The sequence below is a fragment of the Salmo salar genome, chromosome 09 (genome assembly GCF_965601325.2).
Source record: "Salmo salar chromosome 09, fSalSal1, whole genome shotgun sequence".
Taxonomy (NCBI): Eukaryota; Metazoa; Chordata; class Actinopteri; order Salmoniformes; family Salmonidae; genus Salmo; species Salmo salar.
Window position 1 is genome coordinate 121,301,083 of NC_138299.1, and position 24,914 is coordinate 121,325,996.

Here is a 24,914-nt window from a genome sequence, read left to right on the forward strand (position 1 = left end):
ATGTTTTTCAGCGGCAGGGACTGGGAGACTAGTCTGGATCGAGGGAAAGATGAACTGAGCAAAGTACAGAGAGATCCTTGATAAAAACCTGCTCCAGAGCGCTCAGGAACTCAGACTGGGGCGAAGGTTCACCTTTCAACAGGACAACGACCCTAAGACCACAGCCATATTCTTTTAAAACTTTATTGAGTGTAATGTTTACACACATCCCTTGTTTATTTCCCTTTTGTTTATTGTCTATGCCATTTGCTTTGGCAATGTAAATATATGTTTCCCATGACAATAAAGCCCTTTGAATTGAATTGAGAGAGAGAAAGAAAGAGAGAATGCTGACAAGGGATATGTTTGCTCTTTATAGTGCACATGTTTATTTAGAAAGGTGATATAATATAATTTACATATTACAAACAATCACACCAATAATCAATGCAATAAAGCTTACTTATTTTAATACCCTGAAATCATAGCAGCATACCACCTCATGAATATACCCCTTCTTGAATGCAACCGCTTGTCTGTTCAGGATGTTTAATTGCTTATCTGCAACTTCCAAACTGTCCTTTGTCCCCCCCCCCCCATAATCTGTCTAGGGTCTACATGTCATCTTTCACCGCACCGCCTTCCTTCTCCCTCTACTTTCCTTCTCTCCTCTCATCTCCTCTCAAGCTCTCTATGCAAGTCTCTTTCTCGTCGAATCACTCACTCTCTCGCCCTTTGTGCTGTCAAAACCTTTCACTGTGCAAGTCATGCTTCTCACTCCATCCATCTCCAGCCCTCTCTCTCTACACCCTACCTCCCCTTCTCGCACTCTCTCCTTTTTCCTCTGGTTCCATGTGCTATATTTCTGCTTAACGCCTCTAAACTGTCCTCCTCTGATCACCCTCTGCTCTCATCTTCTCTCTCTGTAAATCTCTTCCTTCCTTCCTCCTTATCTTGCTCACTCTGATGGTACTTGTTCAGTGCTATTCATTCCCGTAGTGTCAGTCTCATCATCGTAAAGGCTAAATATTGTGCATGCACAGAACACAGGGGCTTATAGGATTGCTGAGAGGCACAGTCAAGGGATTATTTTGCATTTTATTGATACAATGAGTCCACCTCTACTCTGTGGTGGAGTACTTTTGGACAGTGTCTGCATCGAATTATAGTCAGTTTTTTCAGGTTTATTGGGTACATGAACTGCTTGCTGCTGTCGGCTTTCAGAGACTCACAGATTTATTTTTGAATATGTTTCCACACTGCAGCAATCTGCACTCTTGCAACGACTGTTAGTAATGACAGCTGCACAAACTGTAACATCTCTTGCCCGTACACTATGGTAACTATCTGTAAAACTTCCGAATGAACCCTAGATTATGATAGGATTGTAAAAGATAAGCCATTCATATACATATCCTCCATCAGCTTTGGGCTCAGCATTTGTTGGGCGTAGTAGTCATGCTTCACAAAACGTAGTCAGTGGTTCAAGCTGCTTGCTTGAGATCTCAGGCCCCATAGTCAGTGGTTCAAGCTGCTTGGTTGAGATCTCAGGCCCCATAGTCAGTGGTTCAAGCTGCTTGGTTGAGCTCTCAGGCCCCATAGTCAGTGGTTCAAGCTGCTTGGTTGAGCTCTCAGGCCCCATAGTCAGTGGTTCAAGCTGCTTGGTTGAGCTCTCAGGCCCCATAGTCAGTGGTTCAAGCTGCTTGGTTGAGCTCTCAGGCCCCATAGTCAGTGGTTCAAGCTGCTTGGTTGAGCTCTCAGGCCCCATAGTCAGTGGTTCAAGCTGCTTGGTTGAGCTCTCAGGCCCCATAGTCAGTGGTTCAAGCTGCTTGGTTGAGCTCTCAGGCCCCATGTGCTTTATTGGTTGAAAATGAGGCAGCCATGTATTTGCAGCGAGTGAAAGGGTGAGAAGAGGGACCCTCCTACCTCGTTGTGGTGGGTGGGTGCACTGGTTGACCCTGTGCTGAGGGAAAGGATGGATTGGCACATGGTTTAAGACCTCCACTGCACCTTGAAAAGGCCTCAGAGGAAGACCACTGATATTGTATCTGTTTGATGTATGAGAGCAGGTGTGGATGTTCAGCGCAGAGGGAGGTAGAGCAAGGGATTGTGGGATTTTCTTCCACCTCCTTGACTAGTTTAACCAACTGGATCCAAGCACCGCAGTTATTTTTTCTTTGGAATTTGCAAGGTGTCTGTCTCAAGTCCTCCGTAAGACTTTAGAAATCCTGTTAAGGCGACAAATCTGAGGATGAAACTTTCAGAGCTTTGGCACTATGGGCAAGCTATCTTATAGCCTACCATGTCTTTGCCTGGAAACCCGACCAGTGGTGATTTTAGCATGTTTATCTTGGTGGGGCAAACTCCCCAAAAATGTTTTACATGCATGCCAGCAAAGCCACTACACAACATAACACAACACTAAACAATACATTATTGTATTAAAACAGTGACAAACAGTACCCACAAACTGTTAGGGCCTACTTAAAGCTGTCCCAAAATCAGAGTACCAAGACAGTCCCAAAACCAACAGCGAAGCTTTGTCTAGCAGCAAAACAGTGCATACAGCCTCATTTACTGCCAATTAAAAAACATAGAACTATTATAGAACTAAAATACTATGTCAGTGTCCAGTTGCAAGGGGTATGTTTTAATTGAGAAAGTGCTCTGTTATTCAAATAAATAAATGTTTTGCTCCATGAAGTAATCCATGTGTACACCACCATCTTGTCTATTTCAAATCTTCTCTCATATACTGAGACAGGTGGATCCACCCCAAAGTGCTGCATGTCATGATGACCTGTCTTGGTCAATGAGAGAAGATTTGAAATAGACAAGATGGCAGTGTTTACATTGTTGGATAACTTCATGGCGCAAAACATTTATTTATTTCAATAACAGAGCAATTTCTAAATTCAAACATACCACCTGCAACTGGACACTGACATTTTAGAAGATATATGTTTGGCCGAAACGAGAACGAATATAGTATTACCAATAGCAGTTTACTTAAAAAATATATGGCAACGTTTTGTATAGGCAAACCTGTAACGCCCAACAATGGACACCAAAAATCTTTAGTAATATCACATTATCTGGCATACAATCCGTAGCTACTTTATGAACAGCCTCATGGACGGGCAGAATGCGGCTGGATGCTAGTGTGAGCCATCTCACCCTCGCCTCTGTGGAGGATCACGGACATCAAGCCCAGGTCCTCTTGGCCCTGCAGAAGAGGGAAATCTGGGAATGACATAAGAGTGTTTTTGTCATAGCTACCCTCTCTGCAAACATAACATATTTATCTACAGTCCATTTGGAAAGTATTCAGACCCCTTGACTTTTTCCACATTTTGTTACGTTACAGCCTTATTTTAAAATAGATTAAATAAAACAAATCCTCATCAATCTACACACAACAGCCCATAATGACAAAGTAAAAATGGGTTTTTAAAAAGATTGCAAATGTATTAAAAATTAAAAACAGAAATACTTTCTTTGCATAAGTATTTAGACCCTTTGAATGAGACTCAAAATTGAGTTCAGGTGCATCCTGTTACCATTGATCATCAATGAGGTGTTTCTACAACTTGATTGGAGTCCACCTGTGGTAAATTCAATTGATTGAACTTAATTTGTGACCGACCGGCTCAAATCGGTTTTATGTACTGCAACACAATTTGAAATTGTGTTTTTTACATTGGATAAAAGTGGAGACTCAAAATTGTTTATAATACGCTGCATTTGAGGAACAATGGGAAAGTTATTTTGCTTTGAAAGTTGATAAACTTGTAAACTTTTGAGAAAATGGCCTTTGAATGTTTTGGTACTACTACTGGAGAGCCCTTCTTTGTCTACACCCATTCAGCATCGTTCACCCCCTTTTAAGCTTTAGCCCCACCCATCTCTAAGATTTGATCCAAGCATTCTGTACCAACAGCAGCAGTCAATCACCCCTGTAAAGACCTTTATTATACACAGATTCAAAATAGCTATTGATAACAAATGCGTATTTTGTGGTTGTGACCCAGAGACTCTCTGACCATTTATTTTAGGACTGTTCTTATGTCAAAAGATTTTGGAGTGAGTTAGAATACTTTATTTTAAAAGAAACAACTATTAAAGTTAATCTGAGAGACTGATATTATGTTTTATTTTCATCCCAATTATATGGACCCTGATTTAACTTTCATTGTTAATTTCTTTATTTTTCACGGCAGATTCTTTATCCATAAAAGACGTGGGCGGAGAACAAACCCCTCTTCACATTGTTTAAGATAGAATTGAAATATTATTTAGAAATGATCAGTAAGTGTAAAAACAAAAAAGCAATACGTACCATAAAACCTTAACAAATTGAACATGTATCTCGATATGTAATACCCCTGTCTGTTAGGTTTATGTACTCTTGTTTGTATATTTCTGTTTTGTATTTGTTTTCTTCGTAATACTTTAAAAAAAGTAATAGCAGTAAAGCACCCAAGCTAACTTGCTAGCTACTTCCAGACACCAATGAGAGAACAGCTCACTGAACATTACTTGCCTTTAGCAGAGCTGGTTAGGCTGTTATGTTATCCAGAGAGTTGGTGACTGGAACTGTGCTGTCAGATTGCCTGTTCTCGGAGCGTTCAGGAGCGCACACTGGACGCTCATGCCGATGAGTAGGGTTGATCCGAACATTCTGACCTCACAACGGCAGTCAAGAAACCGGAGCTAACTGGCTAAAATTGGCTAACTTGCTAGCTACTTCCAGACATATAATGAGAGAACACCCCACTCTATCATTTTACTCGCCTTAGCAGAGCTGGTTAGGCTGTTTTCATGTTATCCAGAGCATTGGAGACTGTAACTGTGCTCCTGGCAACAATTGAATTCCGTTTTTTTGCTAATGTTTCCTGACATCGGCCAAATTCAACTGGTGTTGAGCTTTCATATATTCGTCAGTTATTAAGTGCTCTGGCACACTCAGACGAGAGTGCTCTGAAATAAGAGTAAACGGCCAGACTGAATTTACAAACGCACCCAAAATGGATACGTGCATAGTGGAGTATTTTGTTAAGACATGTAGCTAGCTAGCGAGCTAAAAAATTTGCCATAATCACAGCTCATGATTTTACTACCCTGCAGTCTTTACTACCCTCCAGTCTCCAGACCTTAATCCCATAGAAAATCTGTGGAGGGAGCTGAAGGTTCGAGTTGCCAAACGTCAGCCTTGAAACCTTAATGACTTGGAGAAGATCTGCAAAGAGGAGTGGGACAAAATCCCTCCTGAGATGTGTGCAAACCTGGTGGCCAACTACAAGAAACGTCTGACCTCTGTGATTGCCAGCAAGGGTTTTGCCACCATTTCTTTGTAAGTGGGCAAACGTACAAAATCAGCAGGGGATCAAATACTTTTTTCCCCCACTGTACCTCCTACCTGTGTAAGGGCTATTTTACCAAGAAGGAGGGTGATGAAGTGCTGCATCTGATGACCTGGCCTCCACAATCACCCGACCTCAACCCAATTGAGATGATTTGGGATGAATCGGTCCGCAGACTGAAGGAAAAAGTGCCCAGCATATGTGGGAATTCCTTCAAGATTGTTGGAAAAGCATTCCAGGTGAAGCTGGTTGAGAGAATGCCAAGAGTATGCAAAGCTGTCATCAAGGCAAAGGGTGGCTATTTGAAGAATCTCAAAAATAAAATATATTTTGATTTGTTTACACATTTTTGGTTACTATATAAATCCATATGTGTTTTTTTTCATAGATTTGATGTCTTCACTATTATTCTACAATGTAGAAAATAGTTCAAATAAAGAAAAACCCTTGAATGAGTAGGTGTTCTAAAACTTTTGACCGGTAGTGTATATATTTTAAAGCCTTGTCTCACGGAATTCATGCTATAAACTAACACATTTCCAATAGGTTATTGCAAAGCCAAAAATCACAGAAAGCTGGCAGCTGTGTTGTTAACCTACTTAACCTTTACCTTGTGGAAATGCTCCCATTATTTTGATTTCATTGAGGAGAAAGAGAACAACATTTCAGTTAAATGTAAACTCTGCTAAGTTAACATTGATCTCAAAATGCCCATATAAACAATTTAAATGTCTGATAAATGCAATTCGAAACGGCAATAATAACTTATATTGCTAAGAATTTGAGAGAAGGATGTCTCCCCTGGCATGTCTCAAACCCAGACCACTAATGACGAGCACCCTTACCACTGTCACAATAAGTGACTTCTCTTGAGCATGTGCTTACGGGCCAGTATTAGGCCCTGTTCAGAATAAATCTTGAATGTGATGTGTAATAAAACAATTTGGGGACCAATCAATCTTCTTTCAACATTACCATGGAATGTGTCTAGGACATTAATATCTTATATTCTGAGAATATGGCAGCTATGTTCTGTATATGTTTGGTGGGATGTTAATGGAATATTCTAATACCCCTCAGAAAAATGGATACATTGATGTTTTTCCTACATTCCCATGAGACGTGTCTAGAACATGACTATCTTAAGTGCTGAGAACATGGTAACCACATTCGAGATAAGTTCTATTTGATATTGAGGGAATGGTCTCTTGGAAACATTGCTTGCACGTCATGGGAACATCAATCAATCAAATGTATTTATAAAGCCCTTTTTACATCAGCCGATATCACAAAGTGCTGTACAGAAACCCAGCCTTAAACCTCAAACAGCAAGTAATGCAGATGTATAAGCACGGTGGCAGGAACCTAGGAAGAAACCTAGAGAGGAACCAGGCTCTGAGGGGTGAGCAGTCCTCATCTGGCTGTGCCGGGTTGAGATTATAACAGTACATGGCCAAAATGTTCAAATGTTCATAGATGACCAGCAGGGTCAAATAATAATAATAATCACAGTGGTTGTAGAGGGTGCAACAGGTCCATACCTCAGTAGTAAATGTCAGTTGGCTTTTCATAGCCAAGCATTCAGAGTTAGAGACAGCAGGTGCGGTAGAGAGAGAGTCGAAAACAGCAGGTCTGGGACAAGGTAGCACATCCGGTGAACAGGTCAGGGTTCCATAGCCGCAGGCAGAACAGTTGAAACTGGAGCAGCAGCACGACCAGGTGGACTGCAAGGAGTCATCAGGCCAGGTAGTCCTGAGGCATGGTCCTAGGGCTCAGGTCCTCTGGGAGGGGAGGGAGAGAGAAAGAGAATTAGAGGGAGCATACATAAATTCACACAGGACACTGGATAAGACAGGAGAAATACTTCAGACAAAACAGACTGACCCTAGCCCCCTGACACAAACTATTGCAGCATAAATACTGGAGGCTGAGACAGGAGGAGTCGGGAGACACTGTGGCCCCGTCCCACGATACCCCCGGACAGGGCCAACCAGGCAGGATATAACCCCACCCAATTTGCCAAAGCACAGCCCCCACACCACTAGAGGGATATCTTCAAACCACCAACTTACCACCCTGAGGCAAGGCTGAGTATAGCCTACGAAGATTTCCCCATGGCACGAACCCGAGGGGGGCGCCAAACCCGGACAGGAAGATCACGTCAGTGACTCAACCCACTCAAGTGACGCACACCTCCTAGGGACGGGATGGAAGAGCACCAGCAAGGCAATGACTCAGCACCCGTAATAAGGCTAGAGGCAAAGAATCTCGTTGGACAGAGGGGAACCGGCCAGGCAGAGACAGCAAGAGCAATTCGTCGCTCCAGTGCCTTTCCAGTCAACTTCGCACCACCGGGCCAGACTACACTCAATCATAGGACCTACTGAAGAGATGAGTCTTCAATAAAGACTTAAAGGTCTGTCACATGGATAGGCAGACCGTTCCATAACAATGGAGCTCTATAGGAGAAAGCCCTGACTCCAGCTGTTTGCTTAGAAATTCTAGGGACAATAATGAGGCCTGTGTCTTAGGACCTAGTGTACATGTAGGTATGTAAGGCAGGACCAACTCGTAGAGATAGGTAGGAGCAAGCCCATGTAATGCTTTGTAGGTTAGCGGTTAAACCTTGAAATCAGGCCTAGACTTTACTTTAAGCCAATGTAAAGAGAGAGAATTAGAGGGAGCATACATAAATTCACACAGGACACTGGATAAGACAGGATAAATACTCCAGACATAACAGACTGACCCTAGCCCAAATTATTGCAGCATAAATACTGGAGTGGCAGGTAGCCAGGTGGTCAGAGTGTTAGGCCAGTAACTGAAAGGTTGCTGGATTGAATCTGCGAGCTGACAACGTAATAATCTGTCATTCTCTCCTTGAACAAGGCAGTTAACCCACTGCTCCCCGGTTGGCCATTATTGTAAATGAGAATTTGTTCTTAATTAACTGATTTGCCTAGCCTGTTAGGGCTAGGGGGCAGTATTGACACGGCTGGATAAAAAACATACCCGATTTAATCTGGTTACCACTCCTACCCAGTAACTAGAATATGCATATACTTATTACATATGGATAGAAAACACCCTACATTTTCTAAAACTGTTTGAATGGTGTCTGTGAGTATAACAGAACTCAAATGGCAGGTCAAAACCTGAGAGATTCCTTTACAGGAAGTGGGCTGTCTGACCATTTCTTGAACTTCTTTTCCATCTCTATCATTTACTAAGGATCTCTGCTCTAACGTGACACTTCCCACGTCGTCCATAGGCGCTCAGAGCCCGGGAAAAAACAGAATGTCGTCATTCCAGCCCCAGGCTGAAACACATTATCGCCTTTCTCAAGTGGCCGATCAAGGGACACTGGCCTTATGCGCGTGACCCCGACCGCCCCCGCCTTTGGGATTTTTTCCTCTGTTTGCCGAAAAGGAGATTCCCTGTCGGAATATTATCGCTTTTCTACGAGAAAAGTGTCGTAAAAATTGATTTTAAACAGCGGTTGACATGCTTCGAAGTACGGTAATGGAATATTTAGAATTTTATTGTCACGAATTGCGCCATGGGCGCGACACTTCTTTACTATTTCGGATAGTGTCTGGAACGCACGAACAAAACGCCGCTATTCGGATATAACGATGGATTATTTTGGACCAAACCAACATTTGTTATTGAAGTAGCAGTCCTGGGTGTGCATTCTGACGAAGACAACAAAAGGTAATCAAACTTTTATAATAGTAAATATGATTATGGTGAGTGCTAAACTTGCCGGGTGTCTAAATAGCGAGCCCGTGATGCCTGGGCTATGTACTTAGAATATTGCAAAATGTGCTTTCACCAAAAAGCTATTTTAAAATCGGACATATCGAGTGCATAGAGGAGGTCTGTATCTATAATTCTTAAAATAATTGTTATGCTTTTTGTGAACGTTTATCATGAGTAATTTAGTAAAATATTAGCGAATTCCCCGGAAGTTTGCTAGTTTGCTAGGTATGCTAGTTCTGAACGTCACATGCTAATGTAAAAAGCTGGTTTTTGATATAAATATGAACTTGATTGAACAAAACATGCATGTATTGTATAACATAATGTCCTAGGGTTGTCATCTGATGAAGATCATCAAAGGTGAGTGCTGCATTTAGCTGTCTTCTGGGTTTTGGTGACATTATATGCTGGCTTGAAAAATGGGTGTCTGATTATTTCTGGCTTGGTACTCTGCTGACATAATCTAATGTTTTGCTTTCGTTGTAAAGCCTTTTTGAAATCGGACAGTGTGGTTAGATTAACGAGAGTCTTGTCTTTAAATGGGTGTAAAATAGTCATATGTTTGAGAAATTGAAGTAATAGGATTTTTAAGGTTTTGAAAATCGCGCCACAGGCTGGCAGTGGCTGTTACGTAGGTGGGACGCAAGCGTCCCACCTAGCCCATAGAGGCTAGCTAAAAAAAAAAATTAAAGAAAAATAATAGAGAGGCTAGCACTGGAGTAATATGATCACATTTTTGTGTTCTATTCAAGACTCTAGCAGCCGTATTTAGCACTAACTGAAGTTTATTTAGTGCTTTATCCGGGTAGCCGGAAAGTAGAGCATTGCAGTAGTCTAATCTAGATGTGACAAAAGCATGGATTAACTTTTTTGCATCATTTTTGGACAGAAAGTTTCTGATTTTTGCAATGATGGAAAAAAGTTGTCCTTGAAATATTCTTGATATTTTCATCAAAAGAGAGATCAGGGTCCAGAGTAATGCCAAGGTCCTTCACAGTTTTATTTGAGACGACTGTACAACCATCAAGATTAATTGTCAGATCCAACAGAAGATCTGTTTGTTTTGCCGCCATCCACTTCCTTATGTCTGAAACACAGGCTTCCAGGAAGGGCAATTTTGGGGCTTCACCTTGTTTCATCAAAATGTAGCAGTGAAAGTTAAAATTATGTTTCTCATATGACATCACCAAGAGGTAAAATATATAGTGAAAACAATAGTGGTCCTAAAACGGAACCTTGAGGAACACCGAAAAAATTTACCCGATTTAATCTGGTTACTAATCCTACCCAGTAACTAGAATATGCATATACTTATTATATATGGATAGAAAACACTCTAAAGTTTCCAAAACTGTTTGAATGGTGTCTGTGAGTATAACAGAACTCATTTGGCAGGCAAAACCCTGAGACATTTTCTGACAGGAAGTGGATACCTGATGTGTTGTATTGACTTTAAACCTATCCCATTGAAAAACACAGGGGTTTAGGAATATTTTGGCACTTCCTATTGCTTCCACTAGATGTCACCAGCCTTTACAAAGTGTTTTGAGTCTTCTGGAGGGAGATCTGACCGAACAAGAGCCATGGAACGATGATGTCCCATTAGACACCTGGTGCGCTAGTTCATGTTGGGTACCCTCGTTCCAATACGTTATAAAAGAGTATGCATTCGTCCACCTTGAATATTATTCATGTTCTGGTTAAAAAAGGCCCTAATGATTTATGCTATACAACGTTTGACATGTTTGAACGAACGGAAATATATTTTTTCCCCTCGTTCATGACGAGAAGTCCGGCTGGCTTACATCATGTGCTAACGAGACGGAGATTTTTGGACATAAATGATGAGCTTTTTTGAACAAAACTACATTCGTTATGGACCTGTGATACCTGGAAGTGACATCTGATGAAGAGAATCAAAGGTAATGGATTATTTACATAGTATTTTCGATTTTAGATCTCCCCAACATGACGTCTAGTCTGTATCGTAACGCGTATTTTTCTGGGCGCAGTGCTCAGATTATTGCAAAGTGTGATTTCCCAGTAAGGTTATTTTTAAATCTGGCAAGTTGATTGCATTCAAGAGATGTAAATCTATAATTCTTTAAATGACAATATAATATTTTACCAATGTTTTCTAATTTTAATTATTTAATTTGTGACGCTGACTTGACTGCCGGTTATTGGAGGGAAACGATTTCCTCAACATCAATGCCATAGTAAAACGCTGTTTTTGGATATAAATATGAACTTGATAGAACTAAAAATGCATGCATTGTCTAACATAATGTCCTAGGAGTGTCATCTGATGGAGATTGTAAAAGGTTAGTGCATCATTTTAGCTGGTTTTATGGTTTTGGTGACCCTGTCTTTGACTTGACAAAACATTACACACAACTCTTGTAAATGTACTGTCCTAACATACTCTAAATTTATGCTTTCGCCGTAAAACCTTTTTGAAATCGTAAAACGTGGTTAGATTAAGGAGATGTTTATCTTTCAAATGGTGTAAAATAGTTGTATTTTTGAAAAATTTGAATTTTGACATTTATTTGGATTCAAATTTGCCGCTCTTGAAATGCACCTGCTGTTGATGGAGTGCACCACGGGTGGCACGCTAGCGTCCCACCTAGCCCCAAGAGGTTAATGGGTGTGTATAGGTCTTGAGGCGAGTCTACATGTAGTCTCTGGGATGCAGAGAGCGGAAGGGCAATTTTCCATGCCCCTATGGCACTGAAAGTCTTTCACACTTTCTCAAGAATGCTACAATTTGATAACCGTGAGTCAAGACCTGCAAGACATGTAAGAGACAAACTGGCGGCCATAACAGAGGTCTGGGAGAAGTGGGTGGAGCGTCTACAACCCTCGACCTGAAGTAACAGCAGCTGGTTCCATTCAGAGGTACATTTTTATTTTTATATTTGTAATGTAAGTGATTTTCCCTGTTTTTAATTGTATTATGTATTGCTGTAATATCATTGATTTATGTGATTGTTTTCTGTGACAGTGATACTAATTACTGATAGCAATGTCTTTTGTCAAAAGGTCACTGTCCTTTCTGGCAGTATACGCCCAGCAAGCCAGCAAAGTATGGCATCAAGATATGGGTGGCCTGTGACGCACAATACAGCTATGCTTGGAAGATGCAATTCGACACAGGGAAGCTGACCAGTGGATGCCCAGAGAAGACCCAGGGGATGCAGGTTGTGCTTGATGTGACAGAATGACTGAGGGCGCACAATGTCACGTGTGACAATTTCTTCACCTCTTATGAACTCAACCAGCAGCTCCTGAAGAGGAAGATCACCATGGTTGGCACAGATAGAAAAAACAAGCCTGAGCTCCTCCCTGCACTCCTCACAACAAAAAGGAGGCCTTCTCATCAAAGTTTGCCTTCCCCCCACGACAACTCTAGTTTCTTACCTCCCAAAGAGGAACAAGAATGTGTCCTCCTGAGCACACTGCACAAAATGGCTGAGATCAGTGATCGTGAGGACAGGAAGCCAGCCATCATCCTGGACTACAACCACAACAAAGGAGGCATGGACAACCTGGACAAGGTGATTGGAACTTACAGCTGCAGGAGGCTGACATCATTGATGTGTCATCATACAGTGCCTTCGTGATACAGAACAAGATCAACTCTACCTGGATGCCTGGTAAGCAGAACAAGAGGAGGGTGTTCCTGGAGCAGCTGGGAAAGACTCTTGTAACCCCACACATTCAAAGAAGGGAGCGCCTCCACGCACAGCAGCCTCTGCAGCGCTTGTGAAAGCTGTTCAGGGGCTGAATCTTTTCCTGATCCACCTAAGGCTGCAGTTGGGGCAGGCAAGAGGAGGAGATGCCAATTCTGCCCCCAAAGAAGGACAGTAAAACAAATACTATATGCTGCACGTGTGAGAAATACATCTGCAAAGTCCATGCACACACACGTGCATACTGTCCTCTTCTCTGACTATGATGGATGGGGCTCATCATGCACACCTCACAGAAGTAAATCAAATCTCTCTCCATCATAAGCTCTATCAGAATGAATTAATTGAAGATACTCTGAGTAGGTAAATATGGGACAGAGCAGCTGCAAAACCCAAGGCCCTCAAACAGAGTAGGCCTATGCTGGTTCAATTTTAGCATTTTAATCAAATATCAGAGATGGAATCTGTATATTGCTAATCAGGTGAATGATAGCTCTGGCACATCAAAGACACAATTAATCAGGGTTAGGTAGGTTACTTTCTAAATGTAATCCGCTACAGTTACATGTCCAAAATTGTAATCAGTAACTAACTTTTGGATTAACCAAACTCAGTAACGAAATCTGATTACATTCAGTTTCATTTAGATTACTTTCCCCTTAAGAGGCATTAGAAGAAGACACAAATGTATGTTACCAATTGAACGATTTCTATTGCAGGATAAGTCAATGTTCAGGTTTACATAGCTGGTCATATATGGATGTTACATTTTACTTTATGGGTTGGTTATGTAGGCTTCTTCCAACCCATCGCTTTCTACAACATATAATAATACACTAAAATTATATCTTTACATTAAAGTCTATCAGAATTCCGGTCATTCCAATAAATGGTATACCCCTTGATATTCAAGAATAGGACTTTGAAATATGGAATTATAGATAAGCCAAATAGTTTTACCTGAGCATAACCCCAAAACTAAGGACGTATTAGCTAGCCCTACTCTGTTGTTTATGATTTTACTGTCATGGAGGACTGACTGGGCTCATTGATTCAAGTTAAAAAAATAAATGCTGCGCTCATGGAATGGCATGCTTTGAGCACTACTGAAAACTGCTATTTACATGTGAAAAATGAATGCCCTATGCTGCATTTGCTATAGGCCTATTGTATCAGGTATGAAGGTAAGACCCAGATGCAGACAATGTCGAATTAACAATGGTTTAATAATCCAACAGGGGCAGGCAATAGACAGGTCAAGACAGGCAGGGGTCAATAATCCAGAGGTGGGGCAAAGGTACAGGTCGGCAGGCAGGCTCAGGGTCAGGGGCAGGCAGAGTGGTCAGGCAGGCGGGCTCAGATTCAGGACAGGCAAGCGTCAAAACCATGAAGGCGAGAAAGAGAGACTGGGCAAAGCAGGAGCTGAGACAAAAACACTGGTTGACTTGACAAACAAGATGAACTGGCCACAGACAAACAGAGAACACAGGTATAAATACACAGGGGATAATGGGGAAGATAGGCGACACCTGGAGGGGGATGGAGACAGTCACAAAGACAGATGAAACAGATCAGGGTCTGACAGTACCCCCCTGTCACAGGGGGGAAAGTTTATGGGACTTCACCCCGGAGTGCAGGTCCCGGGTGGAGAGCCATACCATCTGCCCAAGCCTATAGCGTGGAGCAGGGGTCCGGTGCTGATCCGCTTAGCACCTATAACTGGAAGTGGTCTTCAACAGAGAGGCCTGAGCTCTCTTCCAGGTACGGCGACAGCGGTGGATGAACATCTGGGCAGAGGGATTACTGACATCCTCCTCTTGCTCAGGGAAGAGCAGAGGCTGATATCCCAAGGAACACTCAAAGGGCGAGAGACACGTGGCAGAGCAAGGAAGGGTGTTGCGGGCTTACTCAACCCATACCAGTTGCTGACTCCAGGTGTTAGGCTTGGCGGAGACTAGGCAGCAAAGAGTCGTCTCTAAGTCCTGGTTGGCTCGCTCCGACTGGCCGTTGGACTGGGGGTGGAATCCGGAGGACAGGATGGCCGACGACCCAATGAGCGTGCAGAATGCCTTCCAGAACTGGGACGAGAACTGCGGACCTCGGTCAGAGACCATGTCCACCGGGAATCCGTGGATCCAGAAGACGTGCTGCACCATAAACTGGGCCATCTCCTTGGCCAATGGCAGTTTGGGGAGAGGAATGAAGTGGGCAGCTTTGGAAAACCAATCGACAACAGTCAGGATTGCAGTGTTCCCTCAGACAGGGGGAGACATGACGAAATCCAGGGATATATGGGACCAGGGACGGTGAGGGACAGACAGTGGTTGGAGAAGACCAGCCGGAACTTGCCAAGGAGTCTTGTTCTGTGGGCAGACCGTGCAGGTGGCAACAAACTTGGCAACATCTGGAACCATAGTAGGCCACCAAAAGCATTGTCGCACAAACGCCAGGATCCGATGGGAGCCCGGGTGACAGGCAAGCCTGCAGGAATGGGCCCACTCCAAGACAGCGGAGTGGACAGCGCCAGGCACAAACATCTGGTTATCTGGGCCCCCCAGGGTTTGGCTGGGACTGCTGCGCCTCCTGGACCTGTTTCCCTATACCCCAGCTGAGTGCTGTCGCCAGGCACAAGGTGGGCAGGATGGTCTCGGGCTCCAGGGTGGTAACCGTGGGGTTCTAGCGGCGGTACAGGGCATCTGGCTTGACGTTCTTGGACCCCAGTAGGATAGGGAAAAGTTGAACAGGGTAAACAGCAGGGTCCATCTCTCTTGCCTGGATTTGAGGCGCTTGGCAGTGCGGAGATACTCCAGGTTTTTGTGGTTGGTCCACACAATGAACAGATGTTCTGCACCTTCAAGCCAGTACCTCCATTCCTCCAAAGCCATCTTCACCGCGCAAAGCTCCCGATTCCCCACATTTTAGTTCCTCTCCGTGGCGTTGAGGTGGTAGGGGAAGAAGCCACAGGGATACAGCTTAAGGTCCAGGGCAGAACGTTGGGACAGGACAGCCTCCACTCTGACATCCGAATCATCGCCCTCCACCACAAACTGACGGGCAGGGTCAGGATGAACCAGGATAGGAGCAGTGGTGAAGTGGTGTTTAAGGTCCCGGAATTCCCAGTCAGCAGCAGAGGACCATGTGAACAGAACCTTAGTTGAGGTGAGTGCAGACAGGAGGGAGGCCAGGGTCCTGTAACCCCGATAAAAGTTGGCAAACCCCAGGAAGCATTGCAGCTGCACCCTGGACGTAGACTGGGGCCAATCCACCAACGCTCTCACCTTCTCGGGATCCATCTGGACACTCCCAGCAGAGATGATTTAGCCCAGAAAGAGAATGGTGGAGCAATGGAACTTGCACTTTTCCGCCTTGACAAACAACTGGTTCTCCAGTTGGCTGGACCTGTCGGACATGGAACACGTGTTCTTGGGGGGAACGGGAGAAGACGAGGATGTCATCAATGTAGACAAAGACGAAACGGTTCAAAATGTTGAGGAGAAAAAATTCACCAGAGCCTGGAACACAGCAGGGTGAGGCCAAAGGGCATGTCCGGATATCTGTAGTGGCCGCTGGACGTGTTGAGGCGGTCTTCCACATGTCCCTCTCTCGTATCCGCACCAGGTGGTAGGCGTTTCGTAGATCCAGCTTGGAGAAGACAGTGGCCCCCTGGAGCGGCTCGAAGGCCGAGGACATGAGTGGTAGCGGATAACGGTACTTCACAGTCATGTCATTGAATCCCTGGTAGGCAATGCATGGGCTCAGGTTCTTGTCCTTTTTCTCCACGAAGAAGAACCCTGCAACAGTGGGAGAGGGATGGATAAATCCTGCAGCTAGGGAGACCCCAATGTAGGTCTCCATAGCCTTGGTCTGTGGTCCCGACAGAGAGTACAGACATCCCCAAGGCGGCGTGGTGCTAGGGAGAAGGTAAATCCCACAATCATAGGGCTGGTGCATCGGGAGGGAAGTGGCTCGGGACTTGCTGAACTCCTCCCGGAGGTCCTGGTAATATGCAGGAATGGCGGAGAGGTCCGGAGCAACTTCCGAGCCCCCTGGAAGACGTCCCGGGGCAGGTTGCGCCGACTTGGGCGTGGCAAGACAATGGGCGTGGCAGAACGGACTCCAGCCCGTGATAGCACCCGTAGACCAGTTGATGAGGGGATTGTGTCGCTGGAGCAAGGAGAATCCCAAAACCACGGGAATGTGGGGAGACTTGATGAGCAGTAATTGTATGGTCTCACTGTGATTCCTTGACACACGTAGGTTGATGGGAATGGTGTTATGGGTGACCCAACCTATAGAGCGCCCGTCCAGTGCTCTAACATCCATGAAAATGGAGAGGGGCTGAGTGGGGATGTTCAGCTCGGAAACCAAAAAGCTCTCATCTGCCCCAGAGTCAATGAGGACCCGGAGAGGTTTGGACTGGTTTCCCCACAGCAGAATAACATGAAAATGGGTGCAAGGCTTGGAAAACAGTGCCTCGGCTGTCTTCAGTGACTCTCGAGGAAGGTCGGGAACCCTCGGGTGCTCTCGGCAACGGGACCGTCGGGGACTTTCGGGATGACTTGAAGGCGAGGTGGAATCGCTGGACGTGCGAGCGAAGTCGAATCTTCTCTTCATCTGTCGTTCCCACAATCGCCCATCGATGCGGATGGTCAAAGCAATGAGGGAGTTAAGATCCGTGGGTAACTCCCAAGCAGCAAGCTCATCCTTAACCTCCTCAGAGACGGCGTGCAGGAACATGTCGAACAGTGCTTCCTGGTTCCACGCACTCTCCGCTGCCAATGTGGGAAAATCCACTGCGTAGTCGGCCACCCTGCGGGCATCCTTCCGGAGCTGGGTTAGCTTCCGGGCAGCTTTAATCCCGGAGAACGGGGAATCAAAAACCTTCCTCACCTCTCCCACGAACCCCTCCAGACTCAAGCACATGGCCGGCTATTGTTCCCATACGGCAGTAGCCCAGGTGAGAGCCCTCCCTGACATCAGCGTGATGAGGTAGGCTATCTTGTAGCAATCCGAGGGGAAGGAGGGGAGCTGAAGCTCAAAAATGAGGGCTCACTGAGCTAAAAATGCCAGACATTTGCTCGGCTCTCCATTAAAATGTTCCAGGGGAGGTAAATGGGGCTCCCGGGAAGGTGGAGTGGCCAGTAGGGTGGCGCTGCTAACCGCTGAGTTACTGAGGAACAGTGGGGTTACTACCGTGGCAGGCTGCCCCCCAGACAACCTGCGGAATTGCTCCAGCAGCATGTCCAATGCCCGGTCATGGCGCTCAGCCAACGTTTGGACCCCCTCCATAAGACCACGAAGCAATACCAATGGAGGCTCCTTGGGAGTAGATGGCGTTGTGCAGCTGGCCTAGGTGTGCTGAGTCAGTCATGGCCAGTTCGTACTATCAGGTATTAAGGTAAGACCCAGCAATGTCAAATTAACAATGGTTTAATAATCCAACAGGGGTAGGCAATAGACAGGTCAAGGCAGGCAGGGGTCAGTAAACCAGATGTGGGGCAACGGTACTGGATGGCAGACAGGCTCAGGGTAGGCAGAAGTCAATAATTCAGAGGTGGGGCAAAAGTACAGGTTCGGCAGGCAGGCTCAGAGTCAGGGGCAGGCAGAGTGGTCAGGCAGGCAGGCTCAGATTCAGGACAGGCAAGGGTCAAAACCAGGAGGGTGAGAAAAAGGGACTGGGAAAAGTAGGAGCTGAGACAAAAACGCTGGTTGACTTGACAAACAAGACGAACTGGCCACAGACAAACAGAGAACACAGGTATAAATACACAGGGGATAATGGGGAAGATGGGCGACACCGGGAGGAGGGTAGAGACAATCACAAAGACAGGTGAAACAGATCAGGGTGTGACAGTACACCCCCCCCCCTCCCCCCTCCTACCTGGGCATATACCTGGTGGACTGGTGTGCCGGTGGTGGAAATTGACGATGAGGGCTGGGTCCAGGATAATTTATTACAAACACGGGGCAGGGAAAGGGCATTTCGAAGACAGGCAGAGGTTCATGATCAGGTCAGAGTCAAGCAGGTACAGGACAATCAGGCAGGCTCGGGGTCAGGGCAGGCAGAATGGTCAGAACCGGCAAAAATTAGGAAACACAACTTGAGAAATACAGTAACAGTCAAAAGTTTGGAGACACCTTCTCATTCAAGGGTTTTTCTTTTTTTTTTAACTTTTTTCTTCATTGTAGGGTAATAGTGAAGGCATCAAAACGATGAAATTACACATATTGAATCAAGTGTTTACCAAAAAAAGTGAGAAACAAATCAAAATATAAAAAAGTGTTAAACAAATCAAAGTAGCCACCCTTTGCCTCGATGAAAGCTTTGCACACTCTTGGCATTCTCTTAACCAGCTTCACCCGGAATCAGGGGCGGAAATCCCGGGGGGGACGGGGGGGACACGACCCCCCCATCCTGGGAAAAATATGATTTGTCCCCCCCAATATATCACTGAAACATAACTATGTAATTTAAATAATATTAATAATATGCAATGAAAGCAATTGTGCTGATTATAGACACTTAATAGCACGTTTTTAAGTTTCAAAAGATTGCGACCCCCCCACCCTTTGCCTCACAATGGTTTGATCCACTGCCAGTTCCTTAGTTGGCAAGGTAACAGAGGGGTCGTGTCTACTGTCTGAAAGGCACTCAATGAACGTAACTGACGTGAGGTTAATCCAGTCAATCGCGCACACACACTAGCTGAATATGCAGAGCTAGCGCGCAAATATTAACTATTAAGCTAGCTAGTACCTATTCCATTTATGTGGCCTCATCAAAGATGGAATCTTTGCTATCGTCAATTTATTCCAAGATCAGCACGCAGATGATGTAAATTGGTGCTTCAAAGTCCCTGTGATAAGGTTAGCGATAAACTGAAGTCCAAACGGAACAGAACTACACTCTCTTCTACCATTGTCTTAAATATATTAAATGGTCTCGGTACAAAAGCTAAATTGTCGCAAGGGAACTTTTATTTATTTATTTTATTTCACCTTTATTTAACCCGGGTAGCAAAGATTATAGCAAACACCACTGAAACGGAATTGGTGCTCGCTAGCTTTGCAAATTCAGCTATTGTTGGAAGCCAGCCAATTTGAAACAAACTATTAAAATTACAAAAGGTTGCAGCATATGTTGTGTAAATGGTGAACTCATACAGCTGTCAACTCTTGTCATTTTAATCCGTTTCACATTTGCTAGCTACCTTTTAGATCGAAGCCCAAATAGAATGATAAAGGATAAGATGATAGAAGCCCATCTCCTACTGTAAATAACCTACACACTGTGTGTGTGTGTGTGTGTAGCCAGCCAGCCAGGTAGAAAAATGGCAGAAAAATAAAAGACGGACATCAGAGTATTTTTCAGTACACCAAAACGCAAAGTAAGAACCCTAGTAGCCTAATATCTCAAAGACTAGTTGATAAAATGTTCATAAGAAAGAAATGAAATTCTAATGGAAATGTTTCACAATGATGTCAATAGGCAGAGCAGGCAACAGATGGCACACAGACAGCAGAGTTGGGGACAGATATGCAGGGACAGACTGGCAGAGACAGGGAGTCTCAGGTAAGTTTGTTGAGTCTTTGTTTGGCAACATTATGAAAGGTTCTCATTTTTTTTTACTTGTAAAATAGGAACATAATTGGAAAATGCCATGGATACCCCCACTCTCAACTTAAACTGGTGACTGAACTAAGATTTTTTAAAGGCAATGGTATTGCTGTTGTGATTAGTTGTGTAGTTTTGGGTACCGGTAGTTAGGAGTACGGCAAACACCTTATTTCTTTGGTTCCTCAATATACATTTACCATATTACAATGTAGGCTATGTGTTACAGCACTACTTTTGGTGTCCCCCTCAGGAATTGCTCTTGAGAAAATTTCATGTAATTGTCCCTCCAAAGTTGATATCAGATTTTCGCCCCTGTAATTCGCCCTCAGGACTGTAATTAATAAGCACGGACTGGCAAAATCCTTTTTTTACTGTAACGAGTCTGACGCGGACAATATACTGCTTTCTTGCCCAGATCCCGATGATTTGCGTGAAGAGGAGGCGGAGAAAGAGGGGCCAAAGGGCGGGCTGCCTTCTGAGAATTTGTAGGCAATTGAATAGATCCCCACTTCCTTCCATTCTACTAGCAAACATGCAATCAGTGGAGAATAAATACATGACCTACGCGCAAGATTAATGCCAACGTGACATTCAAAACGGAGTCGTGGCTGAACGACAACACTATCAACATACAGCTGTACTGGCAGGATAGAACAGCGGCGTCTGGTAAGACAAGGGGCAGCGGGCTATGTATTTTTGTAAATAACAGCTGGTGCAAGATATCTAAGGAAGTCTCGAGCTATTGCTCGCCTGAGGCAGAGTATCACATGATAAGCTGTCGACCACACTACCTACCTAGAGAGTTTTCATCTGTATTTTTCGTAGCTGTTTACACACAACCACAGTCAGAGGCTGGCACTAAGATACCACTGAATGAGCTGTATTCCGCCATAAGCAAACAAGAAAACGTTCACCCAAAGGCGGCGCTCCTAGTAGCCGGGGACTTTATTGCAGGGAAACTTAAATCTACATTTCTATCAGTATGTTAAATGTGCAACCAGAGGAAAAAAACTCTAGACCACCTTTACTCCACACACATAGACTCATACAAAGTTCTCCCTCACCCTCCATTTGGCAAATCTGACCATAATTATATCCTCCTGAGTCCTGCTTGCAAGCAAAAACTAAAGCAGGAAGCACTAGTGACTAGATCAATAAAAAAAGTGGACAGATGAAGCAGATGCCAGATTGGAATATGTTCCGGGATTCCTCTGATGGCATTGAGGAGTACACCACATCAGTCATTGGCTTCATCAATAAGTGCATTAATGACATCGTCCCCACAGTAACCGTACGTACATACCCCAACCAGAAGCCATGGTTTACAGGCAACATCCGCACTGAGCTAAAGGCTAGGAGCGGGACTCTAACCCGGATGCATATAAGAATTCCCGCTATTCCCTCCGACGAACCATCAAACAGGCAAAGCATCAATACAGGACTAAGATCGACTCGTACTACACTGGCTCTGACTCTCGTCAGATGTGCCAGGGCTTGCAAACCATTACAGACTACAAAGGGAAGCACAGCCAAGAGTTGCCAGTGACACAAGCCAACCAGATGAGCTAAACTACATTTTTGCTCGCTTTGAGGCAAATAGCACTGAAACATGCATTAGAGCACGTGCTTTTCCGGAAGACTATGTGATCACGCTCTCTGCAACCGATGTGGGTAAGACCTTTAAACACGGTCAACATTCACAAGGACGTAGGGCCGGACGGATTAACAGGGCATGTACTGCGAGCATGCACTGACCAACTGAAGTGTCTTCACTGATATTTTCAACCGCTCCCTGTCCGAGTCTGTAATACCAACATGTTTTAAGCAGACCACCATAGTGCCTGTGCCCAAGAACACTAAGGTAACCTGCCTAAATGACTACCGACCCATAGCACTCACGTCTGTAGCCATAAAGTGCTTTGAAAGGCTGGTCATGGCTCACATCAACACCATTATCCCAGAAACCATAGACCCACTCCAATTTGCATACCGCCCAAACAGATCCACAGATGATGCAATCTCTATTGCACTCCACACTGCCCTTCCCCACCTGGACAAAAGGAACACTGGTGTGGGAATGCTGTTCATTGACTACAGCTCAGCGTTCAACACCATAGTGCCCTCAAAGCTCATCAATAAGCTAAGGACCCTGGGACGAAACACCTCCCTCTGCAACTGGATCCTCGACTTTCTGACAGGCCACCCCCAGGTGGTAAGGGTAGGTAACAACACATCCGCTACGCTGATCCTCAACACAGGGGCCCCTCAGGGGTATGTGTTCAGCCCCCTCCTGTACTCCCTGTTCACTCATGACTGCACGGCCAGGCATGACTCCAACACCATCATTAAGTTTGCCGATGACAACAGTGCTAGGCCTGATCACCGACAACGACGAGACAGCCTATATGGAGGAGGTCAGAGACCTGGCTGTGTGGTGCCAGGGCAACAACCTCTCCCTCAACGTGATCAAGACAAAGGAGATGATTGTGGACTACAGGAAAAAGAGCACCGAGCACGTCCCCATTCTCATCAATGGGGCAGCAGTGGAGCATGTTGAGAGCTTCAAGTTCCTTGGTGTCCACATCACCAACAAACAAACACGGTCCAAGCACACCAAGACAGTCGTGAAGAGGGTACAACAAAACCTATTCCCCCTCAGGAGAATGAAAAGATTTGGCATGGGTCCTCAGATCCTCAAAAGGTTCTAAAGCTGCACCATGGAGAGCATCCTGACTGGTTGCTACAGAGGGTAGTGCGAACGACCCAGTACATCACTGGGGCCAAGCTCCCTGCCATCAAGGACCTCTGAAATTAGATTTTATTTTATTTGATGAATGCCTGATTCAAGCAGTCGCCTCTGAACAGTTGATGTTGAGATGTGTCTGTTACTTGAACTCTGTGTAGCATTTATTTGGGTTCTAATTTCTGAGAATGGTAACTCTAATGAACTTATCCTCTGCATCAGAGCTAACTCTGGCTCTTCCTTTCCTGTGGCGGTCGTCATAAGAGCCAGTTTTATCGTAGCACTTGATGGTTTTTGCGACTGCACTTGAAAGGAACTTTCAAAGTTCTTGAAATGTTCCGCACTGACTGACCTTCATGTCTTAAAGAAATTATGGACTGTTGTTTCTCTTTGCTTATTTGAGCTGTTCTTGCCATAATATGGACTTGGTCAATCACCAAATAGTGCTATCTTCTGTATACCACCCTTACCTTGTCACAACACAAGTGATTTGGTCAAATGCATTAAGAAGGAAAGAAATTCCACAAATTAACTTTCAACAAGGCACACCTGTTAATTGAAATGCATTCCATGTGTCAACCTCATGATGCTGGATGAGACAATGCCAATAGTGTGCAAAGCTGTCATCAAGGCAAATGGTGGCTACTTTGAAGAATCTCAAATATAAAATATATAACATATAACACTTTTAAGGTTACTATATGATTCTACATGTGTTATTTCATTGTTTTGATGTCTTCACTATTGTTCTACAATATAGACAATAGTAAAAATAAAGAAAATCCCTTGAATGAGTAGGTGTTCTTAAACTTTTGACCGGTAGTATATATATATATATATATATATTATAAGTCCAAAAATGGAAGTAGCAACTTCAGCTTGCCCCTTTAAGTCTATCAAAAGTGTGCGAGTTTGAGCATGTGTCCATTAGGCCTATGGATTTATTTATTTTATCAGCATGAATAAGATTGAGCAATAAAAGCCCCACTTTTATTCCATAGGCTGGGATTCGCACTATGTAGCTCTTGCAAGAGCACATTTTTCACTGGCTGTCCACTGGTTTCAAAAACAATCATTGATAGGCAGCTTAAAACTTCATAAGGCTCAAATCCCGTTAACGGGATCGATTTGACAACATCTGGTGAAATGGCAGAGCGCCAAATTCACCATAAATTATTTAAAATATTTAACTTTCATACATTCACAAGTGCCATACATCAAATTAAAGCTGAACTTCTTGTTAATCTTGCCACAGTGTCAGATTTCAAAAAGGCTTTACGGCAAAAGCAAACAATGCTATTATGTGAGGACAGCACCCCATCAAACAACACAGACAATCATATTTCATCCCGCCAGGCGCGACACAAAACTCAGAAATAACAATATAATTCATGCCTTACCTTTGACGACCTTCTTCTGTTGGCACTCCAATATGTCCCATAAACATCACAAATGGTCCTTTTGTTCGATTAATTCCGTCGTTATATATCCAAAATGTCCATTTATTTGGTGTGTTTGATCCAGAAAAACACCGGTTCCAACTCACGCAACATGACTACAAAATATCTCAAGTTACCTGTAATCTTTGTCCAAACATTTCAAACAACTTTCCTAATACAACTTTAGGTCTTTTTTTTACATAAATAATTGAAAATTTAAGATGGGATAAACTGTGTTCAATACCGGAGGAAAACAAAGTGGAGCATGCTTTTCAGGTCACGCGCCTCTATCAAACAGCATACTTCCCTTGAGCC